This window comes from Myxine glutinosa, chromosome 3 (assembly GCF_964187855.1).
Source record: "Myxine glutinosa chromosome 3, kmMyxGlut1.1, whole genome shotgun sequence".
NCBI classification, from domain to species: domain Eukaryota; kingdom Metazoa; phylum Chordata; class Myxini; order Myxiniformes; family Myxinidae; genus Myxine; species Myxine glutinosa.
Genome location: NC_136263.1, coordinates 82,343,228 through 82,356,017, shown reverse-complemented (window position 1 = coordinate 82,356,017; position 12,790 = coordinate 82,343,228). Strand labels below are relative to the sequence as shown.

Here is a 12,790-nt window from a genome sequence, read left to right as displayed (position 1 = left end):
TCTAATGGACACGCCGAGCGAAGCGAGCCACGACTCAGGCCGTTAACAAAAGGACTAAACCCGATTATAGCGGTTGGCCAAATCGTGCCACAGGTACTCAATGGGGAAAAGACTAAAGTGATCGGATGAGAGGAAGCCAAAGAATAAGAAGGGTAAAGGAAGAACAAATATGGTTTATTACTATCTAAAAGAGGAAACGAAAGAAGGGAATATACAAGAAGAGGAAACAAAAGGACATCGGGCAACCTTCGACACTCTTATATAACACGCCCATGACAATACAAACAGACTCACACGAAAGGTAGCTGGTAGGGGAGGAAGGTTCAGGCAGATGGTTCCAGGCGAGGGGATGGTCCAGGCTCCGTGTCCGCGGGTGAAGAACGGCTGGCAGCTTGACGTCGTTGGCGCGCGACCGGACCTTACAAACCCGAGGGGCTGGAATGCGCGTACGTATAGTATGCCGAACGCTCTCAAAACCACGGCAGTTCATATTGACAACGATCGTCCCAAACGATCCTCTGCGTAATGTTCTTATGTTCGCCGCCTCTGCGCTGTTCTCTCGCATCTGCCGATCTCCCCCGCATCTGCTCTCTGCTCATCTCCCGAATCCTCTCTCTGCTGTGAAAGGGCTTGCGCTCGCGCTTTTATTGCAAGCTTCGCGTATTAAGCCACGTCCGCTTTGCTCCGCCTACCGGTGAACACGCCTCGGCCCGGATTGGTCACGAGGGTTCATTCGTACCTCCCCTCGTGACGCGTTGATGGGGCCACACCTACGTTCCTGGCCGCTCCTCCCTTTTTCTCCCACTCTGACCGCGTGCGTAATGGCGCCTTGGGGCCAGCAAACAAACCAAAAAGGCAGCGAACGCTGCAATACGGCTACTGGCACTTTGGAGAGAGGGAGAGATTGGGGATTATTGAAGGGGCCTAGGTTATTTGATTAATACAACGCAGAGTCAAACTATTGGAAACAGATCCTTAACTGAAACACATACTAATGAAATAACTAAAGAAGAAGCCTGTGGTTTGCTACGTGTTGTACATGGCCTAACTAGGGTGCAACCTTTACAAAGGGGGATATTTACAAGAATTATTATTTTACAAAGTGAAGGTTCTAAAAACCGTAACAATATCATCTATCATACAGTATATCACAATCCCTGGTGTTGGGCTAGCGGCTAGGGTGCCGGCTTAGGATCCAAGGATCCTGGGTTCGAATCCCGGTCGATCGCTGAATTAACGCCAGGGGGGTTGACTCAGCCTGTCATCCTTCCGAGGTCGGCAAATTGAGTACCAGTTCACTGGTAATTCCCTGTTTGTCGTTAAAGGCGGCAAAAAGGGTTGGCGTCAGGAAGGGCATCCGGCCGTAAAACATTGCTTCAAAAAGGGGACCGAAAAACAACAACAACCACGGTTCCCAAAAAAGGCCAACCCCCGCTTTGCGGGGAAAAATGGCCTCTAAAGGTGGTTTTTTTTTATATACAGTATATCACAATCACCATGCTCTACCTTTCCGTTTTTCATTCAATGTGAAACACAAACAAAGCGATTGTTAAAATTATTTCGAAGTACATACTGTATCGGCCAATAATATACTGTATCAAATGAAGTTCATTATTAAAGCGGTGTATTATTTCAGAACCCACGATGTTGTCTCCCATGGCCAAAAAGGACATTTATCGTTGAAGATAATCGTACTGCAATGACGTATTAATACTATACTAATTGCTTATACAACACAACACATCAGGCATTTTAAGGCCATTTTCCCTGCTAGAGCGGGGGTTAGCCTTGCGGGCCCCATGACAATGTTCTCCATTTTGCCCAATTTTCTACATCTCCCCTTGTTAACCCCCTTGCCCGCATTTCTTCTTCCACCACCTTCAGCCAAGTCTTTCTCGGTCTTCCCCGTCATCTACTTCCTTCTACATTCATCTCCATCATTCTTCTCAACCAGTCACTTTCATCCTTCCTCAACACATGACCAAACCTTCTCAACCTGTTTCTCTTCACAGCATCCATCACAGGCTCTATTCCCATCATCTTTTGCAATTCATCATTTGTCTTCCTCTCTCTCAACGATACTCCGCACATCCGCCGAACCATTCGCATTTCCACCCTTTCCAGCCTTCGTTGCTGCTCTACGTTCATTACCCATGTCTCGCTCCCATAAATCATAACTCTTCTCACACATGCAGCATACACCTTTCACTTCAGCTTCAACGACACTCCCCTCCTCGTCAGCAAGCCACTCAGTTCCTGAAACTTCTTCCATGCACATCTCACTCGAGCAAACGTTGCCGAGTCTGATCCACCTTCTCCATTCAGCATGTCTCCTAGGTAGCAAAATGTTTTCACACCTTCCAGCTTCACGCCGCCTCCAAGATCCAACTCAACATTTCCTCCATCTGCAGCTCCCTCTGTGCACACCTTACACTTGAATGTAGCTGCCACACTGGTTAATGACCCTCTCAGACCACTACATTTTTGATGAACCCACTCAGCGCACATTGTACATTGAATGGAGTTCACTTGAGCACCCTTCCTGCACACAGCATACGGCCACTTCCCAATTCTTTCCACCTCACCACATGCTTCACCACTTGCCATCACCTTTGTCTTTCTGATATTCACCTTCAGACCTTTGGCCTCCAGACATTCCTTCCACTTGTTCATCTTTTCCTTCAGTCCATCAATACTCTCCACAATCAACACCAGATCATCTGCATCCAACAACTCCCACGGTAAACCCTCCTTTACGTTCCGAGCCAGCACCTCCATCCCAGCTACAAATAGTAGTGGACTTAATACCGACCCCTGATGCACTCCCACCTTCACCTCAAACTCACCACTGTTCCCGTCCTTTGTCCTCACAGCTGTGCGCGCTCTCTCGTACATTGCCATCACTACTCTGATCAACCATTCCTCCACTCCTATCTTCCTCAATGCTCATGTCAATACTTTGCGTGGAACCCTAACGAATGTTTTCTCCAGATCAACAAACCCAAGAAACAACTTCTTCCTCTTCTCCATGTACTTCTCCTGCAACTGCCTTACAATAAAAAGCGCATCTGTCGTTCCTCTTCCTGGCATAAATCCAAACTGCATTTCGTCGATCTTCACTTTCTTCCTTATCCTCCTGTCCAACACCCTTTCCAATACCTTCATTCCATGCTCTAATAACTTTATCGCTCTATACGAGCCACAGTCCAGAGGGTCACCATTTCCCTTGTATAGAGGGACGATGGTGCTCCGTTCCCAAGTGCTCAGTTCTGCCTAAATACACTAACCAAATACACCGCCCAAACAAAGGGAAGGTGTTTCACGGGTCCCTGCTAGTTTGAGTGAATGAAAGACTGAAGGTCATCAGAGAGTCTTGATTTTGGCAGTTTCACCAGAAGAGGGTGGTGACAGATATTGTGCATCCTGCAGGACTATTCGGGGAACAGAGCACAGACAGAGCTGGGGGTGCAATGCCGGAGAGGAGTCGGTATAAGACAGAAAGACTGCCAAACTGCCAGCGGTGAGAGAGTGAAAGGCCCTTCGAATCAGCTTCATCGTGGGAAATACCAATGATACTAAAAGCTTTGGATTCTACAGCATGAAGCTGAGCTAGGTGTGAGGCAGGAGCACCAGCACAGAGGGGAGAGTAGTACTCCATAAAGCTGCAGATGAAAGCTTTGTATTTGGTGAGGAGCTCAGAACTGCCGAAGAAGGACTTCGCACGATGGAGGATGCACACTGCACAGTCAGCGACTGGCTTTGGAGGCCAGCTTGGAAATGTGGTTTTCCCAGGAAAGATCATGGCAGATCATGAGACCCAAAAGCTTGAGTGACAGAACGTCTTTGAGAGTATTGGTGAGAAAGTAGATGGGAGGATTTTCCAGAAGGTCTTTTCAGAGAGACATAGTGAGAGTGTGAGATATATCAGGATTAAAAGACATGTTCCACTTGTTTGACCAGTTTGTGTTTTTATCCAGGTCTGCAGAGTGAAGAGGCTGCTGTCTGCCGATCTGAGGGTTGAGATATTGAGAGTTGGAGAGATTATTGATATGGCCCAGAACACTGCCTTGAGGAACTCCAGCATGGACAGAAAGGGGAGATGAGAGAATTCCATTTAGAGCTGCACGTTGACTATGACAGGAGAGGAGGTCCGCAAGCCAAGTGTGGAGATTTCCATGGGTACCATAAGAGGAGAGTTTGTTGAGCAGAGCGGGGTGCCAGACCGTATTGAAGGCACGTGATATGTCAAGGGAGACAGCTCTATTCCTGTCTGGCATTGAGATCTTCCATCCATTGTTGAGACAGAAGAAGCAGCATGTCCAGAGTGGAGTGGAGTGATTTGGTCTGAATCCAAATTGATGATCAGAGATCAAGTCATTGGAGAAGAGGATGGATTTAATATCAGAAGTGATGATGGATTCCATGACTTTGCTGATGATTTGGAGCAGGCTGTTTGGTCTGTCGTTGCAAGGATCTGTTTTTGCACCTTTTTGTGTAAAGCGGTAATGTTGGCTGATTTCCAAGCTGATGGCAGATGACCTTGAGCAAAAGAGAGGGTGAAAAGAACAGAGAGAGGGTGAGATAGAGCGGCAGAGCAGGATTTTAGGACCCGAGGGCTGATGCCATCTGGTCCAGTTGCAGAATCAGAGTCGAGGTTTGATAAAAACTTCTCCACCTTGTCAGGAGAGAAGGACACAGAGTCCAGGAGCAGTTGGGTTCGACTGGGAAAGGTGGGAACAGAGAGAGATGGGTTTGGGACACAAGATTTTGAGGCAAACACAGAGTTGAGGCATTCGGCTTTGTCACGTGCGGTGTCAACTGTGTAGCCATTTGAGGTAAGGGAGGGGATGGAGGGGGAACAAACACCAGAAACGGATTTGACCAGACGCCACCAGGATTTGGAGGAAGGAGACAGGTTTGAGAGTTCAATCTTGAGTGTGGAGAGATAGTGCTTCCTGGCACTCCTGAGGGTAGAAACACACTTGTTTCGAGCTTGGTGGAAGGAACTGAGATTGCCTTCAGTTGGATTTGCCTTCCAAGACGCAAAGACAAGTTGTTTCAGGGCAACTGCCTCACCACAAGATTCAGTGTACCATGGACGGGAGGAAGGGTAAGACAACTGAAGACGAGATGGGATAAATCTGTGCATGAGAGAGAGCAGTTTGCTTTGGAAGAATTCCCAGGAAGAATTGATGTCAAAGGCATTAGAGATGGGAGACCAGTCCAGTTGATTGATGGCTGCTTGCAGACCGCGCCAGTCGGCCTGAGTGAAATGCCAGACTCGTCGGCGCTGAGGAGGCTCTCTGAGAATGGCCAGTGAGATGTCCACTTTAACAAGCACATGATCAGAAGAACCGATTGGAGCAGAAGAAGAGCAGCAGACATTTGCAGGGAAGTTAGTCATAACCAAGTCCAGAAGAGAAGATACTCCATTGACTGAGATCCGGGTCGGGAAATTGACAGATTGTGTCAGTCCCAATGAGTCGCAGAAGTCCTTTGCTGAGGTGCCATGGCTGGTGAGAGATGAACCCACACCCAGCCAGCTGGCATGATGACAGTTGAAGTCGCCACATATGAGGAAGAGAGAGTTTGGATGAGTTGATAGAAGTTGGTCCATGTTGTCCGACAGAGAAATGTAAATGGAGTCATCACTGTTTTGAGGACGGTACAGAACACATATGAACAAAAGGTGGGAGCGGAGAGGAAGCCGTAGCCAGAGGTACTCCTGTGGGTGGGGTGGAGAGAGGGCAGTGCAGGGAGAGTGAGGAAGAGAGTTTTTGATAAAGATAGCCACCCCACCACCAGGACGAGGATCAGGTCTATCGTACCGGAGGAGGGAGTAACCAGGAAGCGATATTAAGGAATCAGAGACATCTTGAAGGAGGAAAGTTTCTGTTAAGCAGATCAAGTCTGGATTTTCAGAAGCAACCTGAATGGAAAGATCAATCAGGTTTGAGCGAAGGCCCCGGATGTTTGAGGTCCATACCGTTAGTGAGGAGAGAGGGGGAGCATCGGGTGCAGGACAGGGGAGGGGAGGGGTAGGGTCAGATGAAGGGTGAGAGGGGGATGTAGGAAGAGCAGTTGATAGTGTGTCAGAGATTACAGAAGAGTTACAAGAAAGGGAAGGATGAGGAGGACGAAAGGTTTGATGGTGATGGATGGTGATAGACACACACTTGTTCTGAGCTTTGTTAAAGGAGGAGAAGAAGAGCAGCAGACATTTGCAGTGAAGTTAGTCATAATCAAGTCAAGAAGAGATGATGTACCGTTGACTGAGATCTTGTTTGGGAAATTGACAGATTGTCAGTCCCAATGAGGCACTGAATTCCTTTGTTGATGTGCCATGTCTGGTGTGAGAGGTACCCACTTGTTGCCTGACCAACTCATCCACCTCGTTTCGTCATAATCCATCCACAACTCTTTGAAATATCAAGCTATACAGTATGTCCTTTTTGGCCCGATCACTCAATGGTGAAGAATCACTTTAGAAAAAAAATAATTCTTTTATCCAAAAACGTTTTCAGATCTTCACTAAAATATAATTGATTCGTCCTAGTCACACACCCAACCTGTTTCACATTCCTATTAATCCGTCCACAAATTTTATGAGACATCGTGCTTTATATTGTTGCGGATTTGAGAATCCTTTGTTTTTTTTGTATTGTTATAAGTGTCATGAGAATTGTTGTAAATATCACCCTCCGTGTGTAAAGGTAACAGGTCGTCCTCCTAGTTACTCCATATACATACACGTAGCCAATCATATACCCTCTTCAATAGTTATCTCCTTATTCTATGTAGTTGAAGGCTCTGTTCCCACTAGTTGACACTGCATTGCATCAAGTTGAAATAAGGTAGAATCCCCTGTCAAGTTCAAAGCCTCAATTGCCAACTGCAATTGCCTCCATTGAGCACGCGGTCGGTTCAGGGAAGAAAGGCGTGTCTCCGCACCTCGTCATAGATGGGAGGAGTGAGCCAGCCCCGATCAACCAACCAAGGATGAGGGGTTTGGTTTGAGAGGGCGGAGAGGGAACGATCGGGGAGGTTCGCGAAGGTTCGAGGGTGTGGCCTATATAACCCGCGGCGGGACGCCCCCACACGAGATGAGCCCTTGGAGAGCACGCGACGCACCCCACCTGAGCGATACCTGCACCGATACCGATACCTGCACCCCACCGGAGCTGAACCACAGCAGCTTTGATTTCTGAACCACCGCAGCTTTGAACAAACCGGAGCTGAACCAACAGCAGTTTTGGCCACAGCAGCTTTGAGCGTCGAAAGCGGTTTTCGGCCGCGGCTACACTGCAGCGGCTGCTCACTCCCGGCCCGACCATTCTCCTGCTCCAGCTGAACCTTCCTCTCCTTCCTGCCATTCCTGTCATCCATCCATTCGTGTGAGTCTGACCGTAGTCTGTCTTTTGTTTTGTCCTGGGCTATAAGTTAAGCCTGTTTAGATAAGTTAGTATTTGCACTGTGTCCTTCTGGTTCTTCCATCCTTCTGTATTTATTTTCTTATTTTTCCTTCTCCTTGGTTCTTTTTATTGTGTAAATAATAGCTAGTAATAAATTATATTTGTATTTCCTACCTTTGTTCTTCTTTCCTTTACATCCGTTTCGTCCTTGTCTTTTCCCTCATTGAATACCTGTGGCACGATTTGGCCAACGTTACGAATCGGGTCAGTTCTTGTTAATAGTTCGTGCCACGGTTGCTAAACCGCTCGGCAATTAACATCTGTCCGCGGTCGTGAACGGGGTTGCGCTCCTGCCTCTCCGGAGGGAGCTGTGCAGTGTCAGGACTCACGTCGGTCAGTCACAAACAAGGGGACTAATCTCCCCTTCTTAAGGGGAAGAAGGCCGACGTAGAGATCCGTAACAATATTGTTTTTGGCCTCATCTCCCAATGGGAAAGAATCACTTAAAAAATTATAGTATCCGGATCTGGGTGTTCACCAAAATGTAATCATTTTGGCGTTGTCACATACCCATCCTCTCCACCAAATTTCGTCCGAATGCATCCACAACTTTTTGAGATATCTTATTCACAAACAGACAGGGGTGAAAACATAACCTCCGCCCAACTTCGCTGGCAGAGGTATTTAAATTCCTGGTGAGAAAACGGGCATTCTGTGCAGCATTTAAGTCACTTGGAGAAACCCTCACGGTTACAGAAGATGTGGTGACTGTGCTGGAAACATTTGTGTGTGAACTGTATGCACAACATGGGTTTACCCATGTCAATGATGTGCAGTGTGCCATGTGTTGTGTGCAATGTGCCGAAAGGAAGCACACCCAACGTGCAAACTTCAAGGGATCCATCTATAAGCGTAGCTTCGAACCACACCATGACATTCCATCTCCAGTCGGAAATGTTTGGAAGTTGACCAACAATACCCTATATATTGACTGGATGGATATGGATCTTGCTCAGCACAGCATCCTGGAACATGCATGCAATAAGTCTAAGTACAAAGATGGTGAGACAGACAACAAATGCTGTGTATCTGTAGGTACTCACTGCACTGAATTGTGCACATGCATGGGATGTGAAAATCTAACCATTTCTGCTACTTCCAAGAAAAGGATGATGAGGAGGTTGAGATAGTAGCAGTATTGAAGACTGCAAACATATTGTCCACATATCGAAAGTATATTATGTGGGTCTTAGTTTCTGAGGAATTTTCTGAGTATATAATTGAAGACTCATTCACGTTTGCTAAAAACCATATGTGAATTAGAGTTGAACCGGAATGCTGTGACCATGTGCTCCTTTGACATATCAAGCCTGTTCACAAATGTTCCTTTCAAAGAAACCATTCATATATGTGTGGCATCACTGTTTCATGGCAACCGTGAACCACCCTCTATTTCTGAAGCAGTCTTTGTGGAACTCATGAACGTGACAACACGAGCAGTGGAGTTCAGTCTCAATGACAGCCTGAAGCGTTGAGAAGAATAATGAGAGTTAGGTCTCCTTCCAATGCTTATGCTGCCTCGATGCTTTGAGTTTTGGCGCGAAATACCACGAGGCCGGCCTGAACAAGTCGATCAAGGCCGAAGGAAGGCGGGACAGGAGGAGTGGGAGTGACGGTAAGCACGAGCCGCCAATCAGGGCTCGAGGGGAGTGGCTTACCACTGCGGCAAAAGGCGGGGCTTGGAACATTCGATGCAGGCCAGGGCGTGGCAATATAACCCTGTGCCTGAAGCCCATGTATGCACAAGTAGACAGAGTAGCGATGGGATCACCAATAGGTCCGCCACTCGCCAACATAGTTGTCGGCTTTCATGAGAAGCGTCTCTTCCATGGATTGAACGTCAACCATAAGACCCATGGTATACTTTTGATATGTGGACGATACGTTTGCAATATTCGATATTGCTACCACATGCACTGACTTCTTCGCACATTTCAATGCCATCTATCCCGCATTAAAGTTCAAATTTCAGATGGAGCCATCAAAAATACTCCACTTTCTCGATGTGCAAGTCGAGAAGACTGAGGATGGATCATTGACTACAATGTCCCGAAAGTCTACCTTCACCGAAAGTCTACGAAAGTCTAAAGTACACACGTTGGGACTCCTTCAGCTCAACATGCTACAAGATTGCCCTTATTAACACCCTTGTTAATAGTGTTGGCCATATGTTCACCATGTCGTTTTGCTGCTGAAATTGAGCACATCAAAAACATTGAGTGATAATGGCTACCCTGAGTGACTCATATGTGGGTTCATACAGTGCAAAAATACTTTCTTTGGACCAGAGAAGTGTCCAGTTAACTTTGAGCTTCCATGGAGAGGTAAAATCTCTTAAAAGTTTGAAGAACAATTGAACTAGGTGGTTTCACGGTGTTACAACTCTGTTGCAACTCGTGATTTTTACTACCCACAGATTGATCCCCTCAGTCCAGAAAGATGTGTTCCCTTCCACAAAATTGAATAATGTTATTTATGAATTTCAGTGCCGAGTTGTTAGTGTGATGCCAGGTACTTACAGTAGCCTGCAAAAGTATTCACTCCCTACCAATAATGCCACTTTTACCTGAAATGTTACACCCACTCCAGGGAGCAGCAGGAAGGGTCATGTTATTATCCTGCCTGGGACATATAGATTATAGTAGATCTAGGCTTGAGTCTCAAAAATGTCAGGGGTGTATTGAGTTACCAAATTTATTGTAGAGCACTCGCCAATTGGCCTCAGCCTTCAAGCAAGCAATTCTTTCAAAACCATTGATAAGGAACGGCTGGCTTGGCAAGCTGCTTGGTAACTGAACACACCCTGGGTTTCCTCTCTTTGTTTCGTGTTAACCAGCAGTAGCGACTGTTTCAAAAAAGTAATTATACATGATTGTGGTTTATTGTACACCACTCCTTTCCTATTCCATCTCCAGGAGCTGTATGATGTCATCGCCGGGTGCCAAAGGGGTCCCGGTGATCCCGCGCTGAAAGGGAATACTCAGTTTTCACTCGTTTGCTTTCTTGTTTGTTTGGCCGGGCGATATCTCAGCCATCCTTTGAGCTGGGAAGCTGAAATTTGGGCACAATAGTGCGCACGTGCTTTGGCAAAAATTATATTTTTTATTTTTTTGATTAATCTATTAATGGACTCATTATTTAATTATTATTGGTTTATTAAGTACTTATTTATTTTCTTTCTCATCTGGGAAATATCTCAGGCACCTTTTGAGCTAGGAAGTTGACATTTGGACACTATAGTGACCAAGTGATTTGGCTATAAAAGGTATTTTTGATTCATTGATTTATTCATTAATCGATTAGTTATTTAATTATTTTGCAATTATTATTTATTGATTTTCCATTATTAATCGCTTATTTATTTTCTTTCTTATCTGGGCAATATCTCAGGCACCTTCTGAGTGAGGAAGCTGATATTTGGACATGACAGTGACCAAGTGATGTGGCTATAAAGGATATTTTTGATTTATTGATGAATCAATTAATCGATTAATTATTTAATTTTCCCTCGATGAATTAATTATTTAATTAATTTTCAGAATGGTTACAGCTTCTGATGAAACACTGGTGGTTTAGGTATGCTATTAGCCAATTGATTAAGAAATTAATTATTTTATGATTATTATATATTTATTTTAATTACGCAATTAATCAATCAATTATTGTACACCTCTCCCTCCCAATACCATCTCTGTTTGCTGTACGGTGGCATTGCCAGGCGCACCCCGGCAATGCCGCACATTGGAGGATGTTATTTATTTTGGCACGGGGGCAGTGCACTTTGAATGTAGCTCTACTTGCAATATTTGTAGCTCACCTGGACTTTAGGACCTTTGTTTTTCATTTGTAGGTTGACTGCTCAACGTTTTTCACGTGATACATGCTTGGGAGCCTCGATGGTACGCGTTTTTGTCTGTGCTGTCCCTGATGATTTGCTAATAAGCAATAAAACTGGTCCAGCAGCTGAGTGGGAGTGTAGCATTAGGATTCTCTTGTGTGTACTTTGTAATAACTACCTTGTATTAAGGTGTGTCTAGGGCAGGACTGTTTAATGAAACCCACGAGGAGATGGGCATTCTATTCTTTGATTTAAAGATAGCTCAGTAAAAGTGTCCTATTTGTGCTCCCCCCTTATTTGATATGGTTGTAGCCGGACAGTATACGAGTGACTGCACATTGCCACCCTCCCCTCCCATTTCCCTCCACACCAACAAGGGATGTAAACTGTTCTGTAGCTGTCTGTCAGCATGCAGGAGGTTGGCATTGGTCTGTTGCTGATGTTGGGGTTTGTGAATTTTTGGGGGGTATACCTCCATAATTTCTGAGCATGTCCTATTTTACCACCTTTGCTTTTAACGGAAATGAAGAAGCTTTTGAATCCCTATTTTGGCTGTGGATAATATATTGTTGCGGTTTTGTGTTTTACAAATAAAGGTTAATTTCCCCTCATAGTTTAGTTACACTACAACATGTAGCCTCGTTTAAGCTCAGTTATTTCGTAGTAAATGTAAGCGTAGACCTTTCCTATGTTTAGATTTGCGTTGAGAAGAATAATGAGAGTTAGGTCTCCTTCCAATGCTTATGCTGCCTCGATGCTTTGAGTTTTGGCGCGAAATACCATGAGGCCGGCCTGAACAAGTCGATCAAGGCTGAAGGAAGGCGGGACAGGAGGAGTGGGAGTGACGGTAAGCACGAGCCGCCAATCAGGGCTCGAGGGGAGTGGCTTACCACTGCGGCAAAAGGCGGGGCTTGGAACATTCGATGCAGGCCAGGGCGTGGCAATATAACCCTGTGCCTGAAGCCCCCACCTCAGTTATGAGGTGAGGAGAGACGCGCTGTGACAAATTATGAGAGTCGGTTCGGAGCGCCAAGTTATTAGAAGGGAGGCAGACGAGTTACAAGTTGCGTTCTCGGTTGAGCTTGAGTCAGATCCTCTGTTGAGTTACGAGAGTGAAAGCGCACAGTTGTATTAATCGCGCTGTGAAAGACAGCCGTGCCGAACCACAGACGTGCGCATATCCTCCTGCCTGCCCTTATCGAGATACGTGCCGCGAGGATTCTCCCGCGTGCCTGCCTGTCTTTGCCGGGGAACGTGCGGTGACCGCCAGAGGGCCACGCTGGGTGAGCTGTTCCTGGACGACCAAAGCCGGCGCGTTCAGCGCATGAACATTCCTTCTTCATCCCCCTGTGAGTGTGAATGGGCCCATTGTCTGGGTGATAAGTAAGGCTGTTTAAGACTGCCCTGTGTCTCTGCTTCTTCTTCCAATCATTGTAAATAACAATTAAACCTGTTATTTCTTTGATTAGATCGCTTTTGT

The 12,790-nt window shown here is 46.0% G+C and overlaps 1 protein-coding gene across 1 annotated transcript in view; it reads left to right on the top strand.

The window, feature by feature from the left end:
• Positions 1 to 12,790, top strand: part of LOC137423420 (poly(A)-specific ribonuclease PARN-like) — a gene marked incomplete in the record, with an annotated part of 200,382 nt that overhangs the window by 82,025 nt on the left and 105,567 nt on the right.